The 13,983-nt window shown below is 40.1% G+C and overlaps 1 protein-coding gene across 2 annotated transcripts in view; it reads left to right on the top strand.

Annotated features, from left to right (window-relative positions):
• Positions 1-1,121: 1,121 nt before the first annotated feature.
• Positions 1,122-13,983, top strand: part of dlgap4a (discs, large (Drosophila) homolog-associated protein 4a) — a 95,577-nt gene continuing 82,715 nt past the window's right edge. Inside the window, exon 1 of one of the 2 annotated variants that reach the window (XM_034087186.2) lies at positions 1,122-1,579. The gene's annotated coding sequence lies outside the window, so the exon portion shown is untranslated. The remainder of the gene's footprint in view (positions 1,580-13,983) is intronic. The other variant, XM_034087187.2, reaches the window with a different exon arrangement.

Genomic DNA, 13,983 nt, shown 5'->3' with positions numbered 1-13,983 from the left:
GTTTATGTGGGTAATCATTGTATGTGACCTGCAGCTTGTTATGTGTTATCAAGCATTCAGTGTTTAAACAAGTTACAAATGGCTTTTTAAGAGAATAAAATAATTATTGACAAATACATGCAGTTAAAGGTGGGGTCGGTCATTTTGGAGAAACCAGCTCGAGTGCGCTAGAATTTGAAAATACACAGCCGGAAAAAATCTGCCACTTCCTTACAGAGCCAATGAGGGCACGAGATAAGTTTGTGCACAGATGGAAGGCTGACAGGCAGGTAGGCCGTCCAGTTATTTTAGCCGGGCCGGCTAAAATGATTGGTCGTGCTTTTTACAGTACGGCTTCCACAGATGACATTTTTGTATGGATTTTTTGTCAAAGCACTTAAGATATTCATTGCTATCGGGATGTTAAGAGCATTCCATGGAATATAACAAAAAGTGTATCTCGAGCCGGTTTCTCAAACTTACCCACCTTTAACACTTAAATAATGTTTTTTTGTGAAGTTTTTATTAGTGCTTAGATAGCCTAGTGCTTACAAATGACTATTTGAAGTGATACCATACTGAAACATTTTAGAGTGTTTGAATCTTGACGTCAGTATTTTTAAAACGCTGTCTGCAGCCCTGTGGGGGCTTTTTCCCCCTGACTCATTCACATAAAAGTCATTCGACAAAAAACCCTCAAACAAAAAAGAAATAGCTTGAGTCAATGAGTCAGTGTTGAACTGAAACGATAGATTATTCAATCGACAGAAAATGTGTTTAGATATCAATAGTTCAAGTCAAGCAAAAATGCTGGATCCAGTTTCTTAGATGAGATGGTTTTTTGCCTTGTATTATAATTATTAACTGAATTCTTTTTTTTTTACATTATATTTTTGGGACAATAATATAAGCAATTTTAATATGACACTTTGGGCATCTGGAAAATAGTTTTATTATGAAGACTAGGTAGAATTAATAGTGACTCAAATTAATTCATGTAAACTGTCTGACATAACTAAAATCCCAAAGAGTAGACTACCTTACATTTTATTTTTGAATGAATTTTCCCTTTAACTCTCTCCTTGACTCATCACAGAGCATCACTCCGCAGACAAACGCGACAGAATAAAAAACACGCGCATGTTGCCTTAGTGTGCGCATAATGATTCATCAACCACCGTTTGCTCAGGAGACCGAGATTTCGGGTTAATATTTCGGAGCTGAGTGTTTAGTCGTGGGCCCTCGGATGCCCCCCACCCCCACCTCTCTCATCCCGCGTCTCGACGGACTCAACGCTGCAGCAGCATCACCGGCAGCCTCCAAACTGCGTTTTCCTGCCGTCTGCCGTGATGGATCCGCTGTGAGCCGGCGAGCTGCCACAGAACACCGGCTGAACTGTAGGGGAAGGACCGACAAGCAAGGACCGCGGAGAAAATGTGTCATTCATCTGAAGGATAAAAAAACATTTCTAGCAATGTTTTAGGAGCGTCTTGTTTACCTTCCCGACAGACAGTGGCATTACGGCCGACATGTAAGAGCTGGATAACTATTGCCGTGTGACCGACACCCATCGGCAGCTTATCACAATAACATGAAAAAGGTAAGCTTGTTGACACGTTTAGGTTTTACATCGGGCGTTGCAGGGTTTCAGTCAAAAAAACTGACGGCTGTAATCGGAGCTCATCAGCAGGCTGCATTGTGGCATCGTCAATCCTCAAACATTTTGAATTAAAATTGACGATTTGCTTATTTAATATAGGTCACTCCTCACCTGTCGACTCATGCCTGTGTCTGTAGCTGCAACATTCCGATATATGATTTGTGAATGTCATGTCAACAGCCTGGTTTTATTATGAATGTGTCTCTGGACTTGAGCTTGTCAGTTTACTAAGGCAATGGCAAGTAGAATATATTTCAATCTGAAACATTTGGAAACGATAAACATATGTGCATATTCAATGTTTGACATAGTTATTAAATTATTGCTTTTAAGATTTCCTCTAGGGAAAAATAGCAACCGGATTTAGTGTTTAAAAAGTGGAAAACATGTCTCTTTTGAGAACAATTAGGCACATCTGTCAGCTTTAAACTCAGTGCAGATTTTGAATTAATCAGCTTTTAAATGAGCATTTACTTGAACTTGTTTGCATGGCTTCTGATGAACATTAAAATCACAGCAGCATACTTTTCATTTCTTCCCTTTAAAGTTTCATCACAGGCACTGATGGAATAATTAGGAGTTCAATTGGTTTCTTCTATCTAAAATGTTGGTAGTATGTAAGAAACTTGTATCTTGGCACCTCTGTCACTGTGATCTCTGTGTGGATAAAATCCTGAGGCTGAAGGGGGGGTGATCGATAGCCGGTTTGTATCGAGGCCTGTCTTTCAGTTGTAGTTGTCGAACAAGAGACCCTACAATTAAAAGCCCATGTTGTCAGGAAGTGGATGACTGATTAATAATTCAGCCGCAGCTCAATCGAAAGCACAAATCTTTGGATGGCACACTGAAGAAGTCAGTGGCACTGTAAGCAGAGGAGTGCTTGGGCATCCAGAAGGGCTTACACATCGCAATAGAGGTTAAATGACAAACACACCTTTTACTGTTTTCTGAACCTGTTCACACTTTTAAATATGTACTAGATTATTTGCACATCTGATAAACAGCTGGAGAATACAGGCATGCAAATTCCGCAGTGAGCGCTACAAACCGAGAAAAACTCAGGGTGTCCGACAGTATAACACAGCTCTGTTGGTGGGAGGCTGTAGGCTCTCACCAAGGTGTCAATGTCATATCTGCTGCCAAGGAGCCAACAGCCGTGATGATACTGTAGCAGAGAGTTTGAAGAAAAACCCAGCTGGCTGTCATCCAGGATGGTGGGTGTTAAGAAAACGGCTTCGTCAGGGCTACTGCAGGGAGTGATTAGACAAGATGCTGTACAGTATCACACACATCCGTATGACGTCAAAGGGCACAGAGCTTCAACATTCTTTTCACACTGAGACCCTGTGGAGTCATCCAATAATTGAAGCAGTACTGTGCAAACAGTGATACAGGAATATATTCATATTTGGATTACTGTCATGCAAATTGTCAGCATGAATGTTTGAAAAACGTCTCAAATGGTTGCAGTTTGTGGATTGTGTACCCTGGAAGCTTGTTACAGTTTATACAAGGAACTCATTTATTTTTGATTCATTATTATACTCCACTTACAGGGGGAATATTGCATACTCATTGACTCAGTGGAAGTACTCAGATTGTTTACTTAGTCAATGTAGAAGTATCACAGGGTATTATTGCTCTGTTACCTACAAGTAAAAGTCATGCATTCAACTTATCTTAAAGTACATAGAGTGGTGCAGTGATGATGTATTTTTCTTAAATGAGATAGCATCTCAAGGGCTCCCTCGACAAAAACACATTCATGATACTTACACGTTTTGTTCAGAATTATGATTTCTAAATATTACCATCACTTTTATAATAGTTGATGGGTAAATGCAGACACCATATGTAAATAGTTAATGTAATGTTAAACATGAGCATCATCACAGTCACATGACTTCACATCACCATTGCTGAGCTGAATCAAATAAAGTTTTATTTATATAGCACATGTTTAAAACTATTTTTGGTCGAGCCAAAGTGCTGTACATACAATAAAAATACTTTACAATAAAAACACTTTACAACAAATACAACAGCACAAATAAAAAAAAATAAAAGCTGAAGGTTGACTCTTGTTCGATGTGACGTTTAGTATTTCCATTAAGACACTTGTTAGCAACCGCCGTTTTTAAGACAAGTAAAAGCTTTGGACATTCTTGAGTAGGATATTTAGTGACGTGAACATCTCCTGCACATGTAAGTGCTAAAATTCCAGGTTTAGGACTCATTCCTGCACCAATATTAGCATCAAAAGTAAAGTAGGCAACTCATTATGTAGTATGGCCCATTTGAGAAATATATATTATTGGATTCAATTAATGATGCATTAATGTGTGTGTACATAAATTATGGTGGCACCTGGTAAAGCTTATTACATCATCATTTATATTTGTATTTATATTTTGTCGTTACCATAATCTGCACATTAACTTGTAACTTAAGCTGCCAAATAAATATAGTAGAGTAAAAAGTAAAATATTTCCCTCTGACATAGAAGAATTGAGAGGGATGAAACCCTCTTTAATGGTTCTCTGCTTTTAACCCATCCTAGTACCAGGAGTCGAGTACTAGGAGCTATTGTGCAGCGTTCGGTGCCTTGCTCAAGGGCTGGACAGGAGGTGAACTGGGACCTCTCCAAGTAGCAGTCCAAGCCCCTACTGACTGAGCCACTGCCGGACATGTAGTGGAGTATAAATATAATTGTAGCATTAAATGGAAATACTTAAGTTAAGTACCTTAGAATTGTACTTAAGTACAGTATAAGTAAATGTACTTAGGCACTTTCCACTAATGCATTTATTTGACAGATGTTGTTCCAAAATACTTAAAGGTGGGTATGTAAGTTTGAGAAATCGGCTCGAGATAAACATTTTGTTATATTCCATGGAATGCTCTTAACATCCCGATAGCAATGAATATCTGAAGTGCTTTGACAAAAAATCCATAAAAAATGTCATCTGTGGAAGCCGTGGTGCTGTAAAAAGCACGACCAATCATTTTAGCCGGCCCGCCTACCTGCCTGTCAGCCTTCCATCTGTGCACAAACTTATCTCGTGCCCTCATTGGTCATGTGCGCGTTCGTGTGTGTTGGAGGAGGGGCTCTGTAAGGAAGTGGCAGATTTGTTCCGGCTGTGTATTTTCAAATTCTAGCGCACTCGAGCTGGTTTCTCCAAAATTACCTACCCCACCTTTAATGTGTATTTGCTAAAACATTAATGAAATCAACATGACACCCAGCGGTATATAGCGTGGTTAAAATTAGCCCCAGTTTGAGCAGCTGCATCAGTAAAATGCACTCCTACATTAATTAATCGGTAAGATCAACCATTAACATAATGAACAATAATTACCTGAGCAGTTAAACGATACATTTAAATGCTGAAAAAAGAAACTAGATGTTCCAGGGGAAAACGTGTGGGTGCATAAACAAAATCAGTGCAGAAAAAAGAAATACTACAGTTACAGTATATCATCTTTTTGTGCGATTCACAGGCACTTTATTTACTTAAATGTGTAAGTGCATAAGTACAATGATAGATGAAACCTAGTATTACTTAACAAACATGATGCAGCTTACTGTTTATTTATTTATTTAGGACTGTAGTGGAGCATTTTTACATTGTTCAATTGTTACTTTCATGAACAAACGGATAACCAGCATGCTAGAAACAGCAAATACTTGAAGATTTTTCGATAACGTGTTTTCGGTGGCTGCAAAGACCGCAGACGTGTTAAACTGCCGTGTGTGTGCCGTGCTGTGTTAGAGCTTCTGCATTACACGGTTTCCTGAAGTATGACTGCCCATGCTGGGCCGCATTAGCTGTATCGTGAAAAGAGAAAGAGCAGAAATGTCACAAGGTATTGGCCTGATTGGCATTTCAATGAATATGCACTCTGTAACCCAGTCTCTTGTCCTTTAACTACACACTACATCGTTCTATCCGTAACAAGGTGTCATTTTGATAAAGTTAATTATACAAGGAATCGTTGTTTCATTACGAACAACAGCTGTCAAACTGGTACCGGATCAATCCACACTTCAGTACAATTTGAAGCTACTTCTACTACTTGATTATTTGCATTTAGTGCTATACTTTTACTCCAATAAATACAAAAATATTGTAAGATAAGATAAACCTTTAGTATCCCTATAGGGAAATGCAGGTGTCATTGCAGCAACATCGATAACAAACAGATGATTGGCAGGTACAAGTACACAGAAATATGCAAAATGTAATAACAGTATAAATTGAAATAAAAAAAGAATGATATTTAACTGGTAACATATACACATAATAAATATGAATATGCTACATACTATACTACTGTAATGTCCTTTATAGCCTGTTACATTTACTTTGCAGATTTAGAAAGAAACAGACATAGATCAACATTATGATGTATTATTACTATTGTAAAGCCCAGTCACTTTTATTTTCTTCTTCTAGCTGGTTTTCCTCTGCCAGTTGTTCTACTACATCAGCCGTACAGTATGTGGTGGGTGTGAGGTCAGGTGACAAACACAACAAGGTAATTACAATCTAGCAGAATCGCCAGCCTTTGATGTCACTCGTCGTCATGCTGTGTTTTATTGAATGATGTAGTCCTATAACCAAGCAGTATGGATTATGTAGCTCGCTGTGTTATTATGTCTACGGCGGTGTACAACTCACGGTATCACTATGGAGCTTTGAAAGGAGACGATGCTTTTGGGTTTCCTGTGTGACTATATCTGACTCTTCTAAATACTGCATATATATAAATATATATCTTCAAGCTGTTGTTTCTCTATGTTTACCATAGCAACAAGCCATTGGTGTAACTTTCCAACAGCTCAGCCCTGTGTACTCGTCCTCCTTACCACCGCCGAAGTGTCTTAGTGCTCCATCTGATCAGCTATTGTTTCACCGTTGCCTCCTCAAATGTGTGGATAGAGAGGGCTCAAATGGAGAGGGAAATGGCTCTCCCTCAGGAGAGCGTCTCATCCCGCTCCTCTATTACTTCAGCCTCTTACCTTGGTAATACAGCTATGAGTCGGCCTCATGCAGGAGCTGATGAAGTGTTGGGAGGTGATTACAGTCGGCCTCCTCTGATGCTCATAGCTGCTGAGTCAATGACCTTTGCTGCCATCAGGTCACTGAGCTCAGCAATCTCCTCCCCTCCCCTCCTCTTCTTTTATCTCCCCTCCCCTCCTCTTCTTTTATCTCCCCTCTCCTCCCCTCCTCTTCTTTTATCTCCCCTCTCCTCCTCTTCTTTTATCTCCCCTCTCCTCGTCTCCTGTTCTTTTATCTCCCCTCTCCTCGTCTCCTGTTCTTTTATCTCCCCTCCTCTCATTTCAGTTTCTCTCCTTTTTTGTCATTGCTTCTTCCCCACCCCTGTTTCCCTCTTTCCCCCTCTCTCATTGTCCCCCCTTTGTCTCCTCTCCCAACCTTTCCTTACCTCTTCCATCCCTTTCATTTCTCACCTCTCCTTTCCTTCCTCCTTTCTCCTTTCCTCTCATCTTCTCCTCTCACTTCTCATCACTTTCCCTCTCCTTTTTTTCTCTTTTCTCCTTCCCTCTCCTCTCTCATTCCCTCTTTTCTGCTCTCCTCTCCTTTGGCATTTTATTTCCTCTGCTCTCCTTTGTATCCTCTTTTTCTTTTAGTTTCCTCCTTCTTTCTCTCTTAACCTATCCTCTCTTTGCCATGCCTCTCTTCTCCCTTCATCTGTTCTTCTTCTCTCCTCACTCCTCATCTCCCTGATTTGTTTGTATAATGAACTAAATAGCAAGGACAAATCCGTTCGATCGATAAACAGTTCACCACGTCACACTTAACACCTCTCTTCACTCGTTGCATTTCAGCCTTTGTCATATCCGAGTTGCACCATCTCACATTTTCCACTTCTTGTATAAGAGCTGAAAATAGAAACAACTGTTTTACAGTGGGCCCGGACAAGTGGCTTGTTATCTGCCTGCATGTGTCATTTTACAATAAGTCCCTGCCTGGGCTGCGTTCGCTGAATGGATCTTCTGACACACATTTGCATGTTAAGCTGAACGTTCCTCACCAGGGACAATTAATCAGCACACAGCGATTAATGAGTCTGTGTCCCCTGGTGATTAATGCTGTCTCGTGTGTCCGATGTGGGGGAGATCCCAGCAGCAGCTGTTTGTACATGTCAATGTGTTTATGGTAGTCCGTATTTTTTATCCAATGGCTGAAGAATAGCACATTTTCTTGGGATATTAAACATTGAAATTGGGTCTTAATTGAATATTTGGTTTATTTGTTAGTTTGCTGTACGGACAAAAAATAAATCAGCCTTGATGGAGAAGCTGCCTGACATGACGGAGAGAGGCATGTGTTGTGTGAAAAGACACAGGACACCAAGGAGACAGCGGAGATAATGCAGTGATTGAAGCTCAGGGATATTTTGTTTTGCCACTACAAAGAGCGTGCATAGACTTGGTGGTTGTTATATATATTCAATATAAATATTAAAATACTTTGTGGACAGGAACAGAGCTCTCAGGGTTTCAGTGTAATATCCACCACCCTTGAATCACAAGTTGGATTTAGTTACTTTATTAGAAAAGCTGGTGTTCAAAACTGATTTGTTTTGCCTTTTTGAAACCTGCTTTCATCTTGCAGCTCCAAAGCAAATGCATAAACACAGAACTGCAGGTTGGCAGCAAAACATATTGACTAGTGTGTTGATGTCCAAGCATGTGTCAACATTGTTAAACAAACGCATGCGTGCAGCCAGAGCTGTACAATTTAATCCTACTTTATTGGTAATTATTATCAAGCTCTCACTGCATCGGGAAATATCAATTCCTGCCTCAAACTGCCTGCAGCGAGATTCCTTCTACTTAACGGCAAGTTAAATTGATTTTGTCACAATTAATTTGTATGTATTTTACTTACTGACTATTGATTGCCTTGGCTGAAATGTTCACTGCGAGGGTGTGCACTTGATAGAGAGTCAGGGAGCAGATCTGAGCCCTCTGAAGATTAACACCATGGGATGGCTGCCTTCTGGCTTCTGACTCCGATTACATCTCATACCCAGATCTGACCCCGGGTGTGCCCGTGTCACAGCCCGGGCCCCGAGCACCATATGGACACAACATCTCGTGTTGTCACGCCTGATGCCATCGCCGCTTCTCACTCACCTCACCAGAAGATTATTTTAACCTCTTGACTGGCATGGCTCCACATTATGTTACGCACAGATATCAGGGTCCCATGTGTCAATAGATATGATTAACCCATCTGACCCACACGAAGGTAGATTTGTAAATGTGGTTGAAATTTGTATGTAATGATAAAGCGAAAATAGATTCCTATTCGTTCACCAAGATACTTGAGCTCTAACTATAAACCACTTAAGCTCACTTGCATCAACTCTTTAGTTTGTTTGCATTGATACTGAACAAAGTCACGTGATATATGTTTGTTGTAGAATCATCCAATATTGACATAATTCCAAGGATTACTGTTCTGTTTAAAACAAAGATTAACATAGAAACTACTCTTATAATTATAGTCCACAAATTAAACAAATGATCAGACTAAATACAGTGAGCAGAAGCTCTTTATTAGTGATGGTTGATGTTTAACTTAACTGTTTTACCTATTATCTGTACATATGGCATCCAACACATAACATCTGGACTGAGAGTTCCTCACACCTTTGTGATTGAGCTGTTTCTACCCTAAGCAACATGGGAGAGATTGTCAGAGTGAATAAAACTGTCATTAATAGACTTTTAATTTGAAAGAATCTCTTATTTCTCAAGGACGGCACCAACCTTTAACATGTAAATGTGTCTCTCCTGCAACAGCAGTAACTCTGCAGTCAGTATCCTACTCTCATTAAATTATCAACCAAAAAAAAAACACTCACATAAAAATGTTGTAAGTGGAGGGTATACACCATTTTCAGCTGTCATGCCATGAAAGTGCAGGAAGCATCACACGTAACAACTGAAAGAAAGCCTTTAATCACTTCAACTAGCATTTACTGTCTATGCTAACTGGCAGTGTACTGATTCAAGGTTGGCGTGCACTTTCACTGACACTTTCACTCACGTATTCACATTTAAGTGAAGGATTTCAGGAAGGAATACTGTAGCCCTTTGTGAACTGCAGATTAAACTAAGCTTGAGCTGGAGACGGGAAATCAACCCATGGCTTGGCTTTGACTTAATCCTGCCTGTGCGCAGCGTCAAGATATTGCATAATACTAACGTAAAGTCGCTGCCATAGCTTGAGATAACAGAAAAGTTAGAAAACTGCAGTCATATCAAAACTTTCTATTGCGTGCATTAAAAGCCGAACCATCAACGATACATGTTTGTGACAACCTCGTCTCCTAGAAATAACGTTTGAGCATAGCCTACCACTCATTTATTTATTGGAAACATTTTTGTGTGACGTTAATGCAGACAGGATTATGTTCATTGCCAATGTTTTTTTAATGAAGGATATTCTATGTTTTTTGCACCATACAGAAGTCAAAGATGCATTATGACTCAATATTGTTTGCATCCAAAGGCCCTGGTGTAGTTCAGTTTAAAACTGAAATCCACAATTGTGAAGGTTTTGTTAAGCATATTGCTTAATTTAAACATACATTAGGAAAACATGCATAATATAAAGATATTCAACCAAGACCATGATCTTTGCTTGAATTGTAGTAGTTGGACTGCCTAATCATCACCAATCACGAAATGTAAATCAATCTTCTACAAGTCTCTACAAGTGGATATTGTATTGGAAGAGCTGATAGTGTAAGGAAAGACAAATTAAAGATGATTTGTTTAGTACATTTTGTGACTTGACAAATATGTTAAATTAATTAATTTGAAAACATGTTCTTTGTTGCAAATTAGTGTTGTACAAGTTTGTATCTTGAAGACAGGGTTTTCTGTGAACACAAAATAACACTTTTTACTGTTTGCTTGCAGGAACGCTAATTAGTGGTTTAGCATTGATGGTTTGATGCTGGTTGGTTTGAAATAGTTTTATTATTTGCTCCCAACATGTGTTGCTGCCCCCGTGTCTTGTTTACTACTTTAGTAACTTACATCCATGTTTGGTCAGAAGAGACTCTTTCAGTGCACCCACACAGCCTGTCACTGTCGGGGCAAAAAAAGTCGAGAATAAAATCAAACCTTTGGACATTACACACTCACATTCCCTCATCCCAAACACACACGCACAAACACGCACGCACACGCACGCATGCACGCACGCACGCACACACACACACACACACACACACACACACACACACACACACACACACACACACACACACACAACCTTTGACTGTTGCTGGAAGGACTGATTGGCACTGTGTCATCCTCAGCAGTGAGGCAATTCGAAGCCTGTCTCCCTTTTCACCGATAGATGCAACACGTCCCCGAGGATTTCTAAACACAAACACTCTCATGATCACTCACCCTCACTACAACCTTGCAGTTAAATAGAACAGTTTGCCACATGACACAAGGTGTGCTACTATGTTTTTTCTTTATTAGAGTTTTGTGAACCCTGTCCTTCAGCCTCGATGCTGTCAGTGAATGAACTTTGCCATATATAACAGGTCATACCTCATACCAGACCCTTATATGTACGGACAACTGTATTTTCTTAACGGCACATTCTATCAGACTGAGGGTGTTTCAATTTGCTAAACATTGTGTTTCATTATTTGGTAATCCCTGAGTTATAAATCCTCCCAAACTAAGTTAATACACTCTGCAGTGCTCTCTGTTTTATCTTAGCGATTAGCATTGCAAGAGATTTGCATAACAATGAGTTCCCATCTTCTCACTCTTAAACATAACGGCATTAGCACATATGACGTCTGCCCATGTGTGCTTCATCAATATATATTATGCATTGGTGCATTCGTTCGTTGCCCAAAGTGGAGCTAGTTCTGTTTAAGTAGCACTCCAAGTCACATGAATAATTGCTTATACGCAGTGACATGAGATCTTGTCGTAATGCACCATATATTCATTATATCACGACTGTCCCCTTGTATGTTGTGTACAGTCTAACACAATTAATATTTAATAAACAAGATAGTATCTAGTAATCAACCACAGTGCTCAATAGATTGATTAGTTCCCAGTTCATTAACATGGGCTAACGGACCTCAGTGCTGTGCTGGATTCAGAGGAGATGTGTGATGTAATCGAGAAACTTGTGTTGCTCTGCCACTGCGGCAGGATTAGAAACACAGCAGAAGAACTGACTTCTGCAATTCATCCGCTGTCTTGTTTGTGTGTGTACCTAAACCTCTCAGTCGCCGCAGCAGCCTGTCTGCTACCCTTAGATTCCTTTAGCTTGACTCGACCTCCGGTCTCACTGTCATCCTTCTGCGTGGAGCGTCAGTCGACAAGCAGGTCACCCTGAGCTGTACATTCCTTTCGTGCAAACTGTAGACAGCAGCCTCCATCCTCCTCACCCTACAGAGGGTACACATCCTTGTTTGTGTTTCTGCAGGCAGTGCGGCTCCATTGTTAACACCACTGTTGCATAATTCACAGCAGGAGGAAGGCAGCTGTTCCTAAAGACTGGCAGGTACTGTGGCAGCAAGATGCTCCTGAGCCTCACTGGAGGCTGGAGGGCAAATCCAGTCTGATGTAATGCAGTTCCAGCTTTCCCCAACGGGATCCTGTCTGGAAGCATAACCGTAGGTCATTCATAAAAGAAGCTGCTTTAGATTTCCTCACGCTATATATTTCTAAAGCTATGGTAACAGAAACGTGCAGTCGAGCTTTAGGAGCTGAGTAATGACAGACATGTGAACCACAGATTCACTACCTGCATGGAGAGCATCTGTCTGTCATCACAAGGCGGCAGGCTCACCCTTTATTAATGTGTTGGTGGTGCTGATGAATCTCCTCTGGAGAATTGCAAGGGCTCCCAAAGGTCAATGTTTGCACTCTGCTTCTTCAGCTCTCCATCTGATCCTCCTCTCTCATGCTTTAATGTGTGTGGCGCACATTCAATAAATACCATCAGGTTCTGTTGTTGCTTCATTTATTTAATCTGAGAAATCCTTAAATTGATGCCTATTTTGACTGGTTGCATTTGAGTGATCCGTACACTAAGTCTTTGAATCATGAGGGAAAAAAACACATAAGACATTACCAATATACGATAGTATTTCAATACAAGGTGGAGAAGGACGGAGTATACTTATTTTAGGCCAATGCAGTAGCACTTACAATTGTTTGGCTTATTGGAAGCCGATGTACAGAACTTTCAGGATTCTTGCTGTTTTGAGTTTGTATTTTCATTTCATTCACTTATTGTAAACCACTTTGGATAAAAGCGTAAGCTAAATGAAATGTAATGCGATAATATAAATGACTTCAATGCTTACATTACTCAAAATGATTTGGACTTCCTTTGAATTTATTTGATTATATGGGTCATGGGTTGTAGCTTTTATAATCACTTCAGCGCCCCGGTGCGTTTATCTGTTGCTGCCTTCTTGCCAACACACCAGATAAATATTTGAATGCGTAAACTCTGTAGTAGCTTTGACAAAACATTGTGTTTGGCTTGTAGTTCCTCTTTTATTGATAATACTGAATGACCTTTCCAAAGCGTTTGACACCGTTGATCATCGCATCTTAAAGCAGAGGCTACTCAGTATAGGCATATCCAGCCATGCAGTGGGGTGGTTTGTGAACTACCTCTCTGAAAGGTCCCAATGTGTTCACTTTGATGGGCTGTCTTCTGAGTGGTTAAACATTTCTAATGGTGTACCACAAGGTTCTGTTTTAGGACCACTTTTATTCTCCATATATATTAACAGTGTAGGTGATGATGTGGATGAAGCTACTTTACATTTTTATGCGGACGATACTGTGATGTATTGTGCAGGTCCCTCCATTAAAGAGGCTGTTGTTAAATTACAAGCTGTTTTTAACACTATTCAGACTCAGCTCTCTGAACTAAAGCTTCTTTTAAATGTTGAGAAAACCAAGGTAATGCTCTTTTCAAAAGCTAAAAAGACTCCAGAGCCTGTTTTAGATATTGTAACTACGCAAGGAACAAAACTTGAAGTTGTTGCCTGTTACAAATACCTGGGTATCTGGCTTGATGATTGTCTCTCTTTTAAACTTCATGTCAATAACCTGCTAAAAAAACTGAGGGTTAGGCTAGGTTTCTTTTTCAGAAACAAGTCCTGTTTCTCGCTTGAGGCCAGGAAAAGGCTAGTCACTATGACCTTTTTACCTGTGCTGGACTATGGGGATTTGTTGTATATGAATGCACCTGCCAATTACCTGAGCAAATTGGATGCTGCGTATCACAGTGCTCTGA

This window comes from Pseudochaenichthys georgianus, chromosome 7, assembly GCF_902827115.2.
Source record: "Pseudochaenichthys georgianus chromosome 7, fPseGeo1.2, whole genome shotgun sequence".
Classification (NCBI taxonomy): domain Eukaryota; kingdom Metazoa; phylum Chordata; class Actinopteri; order Perciformes; family Channichthyidae; genus Pseudochaenichthys; species Pseudochaenichthys georgianus.
The sequence above is the reverse complement of the archived record's forward strand: the minus strand, read 5'-3'. Positions and strand labels throughout refer to the sequence as shown.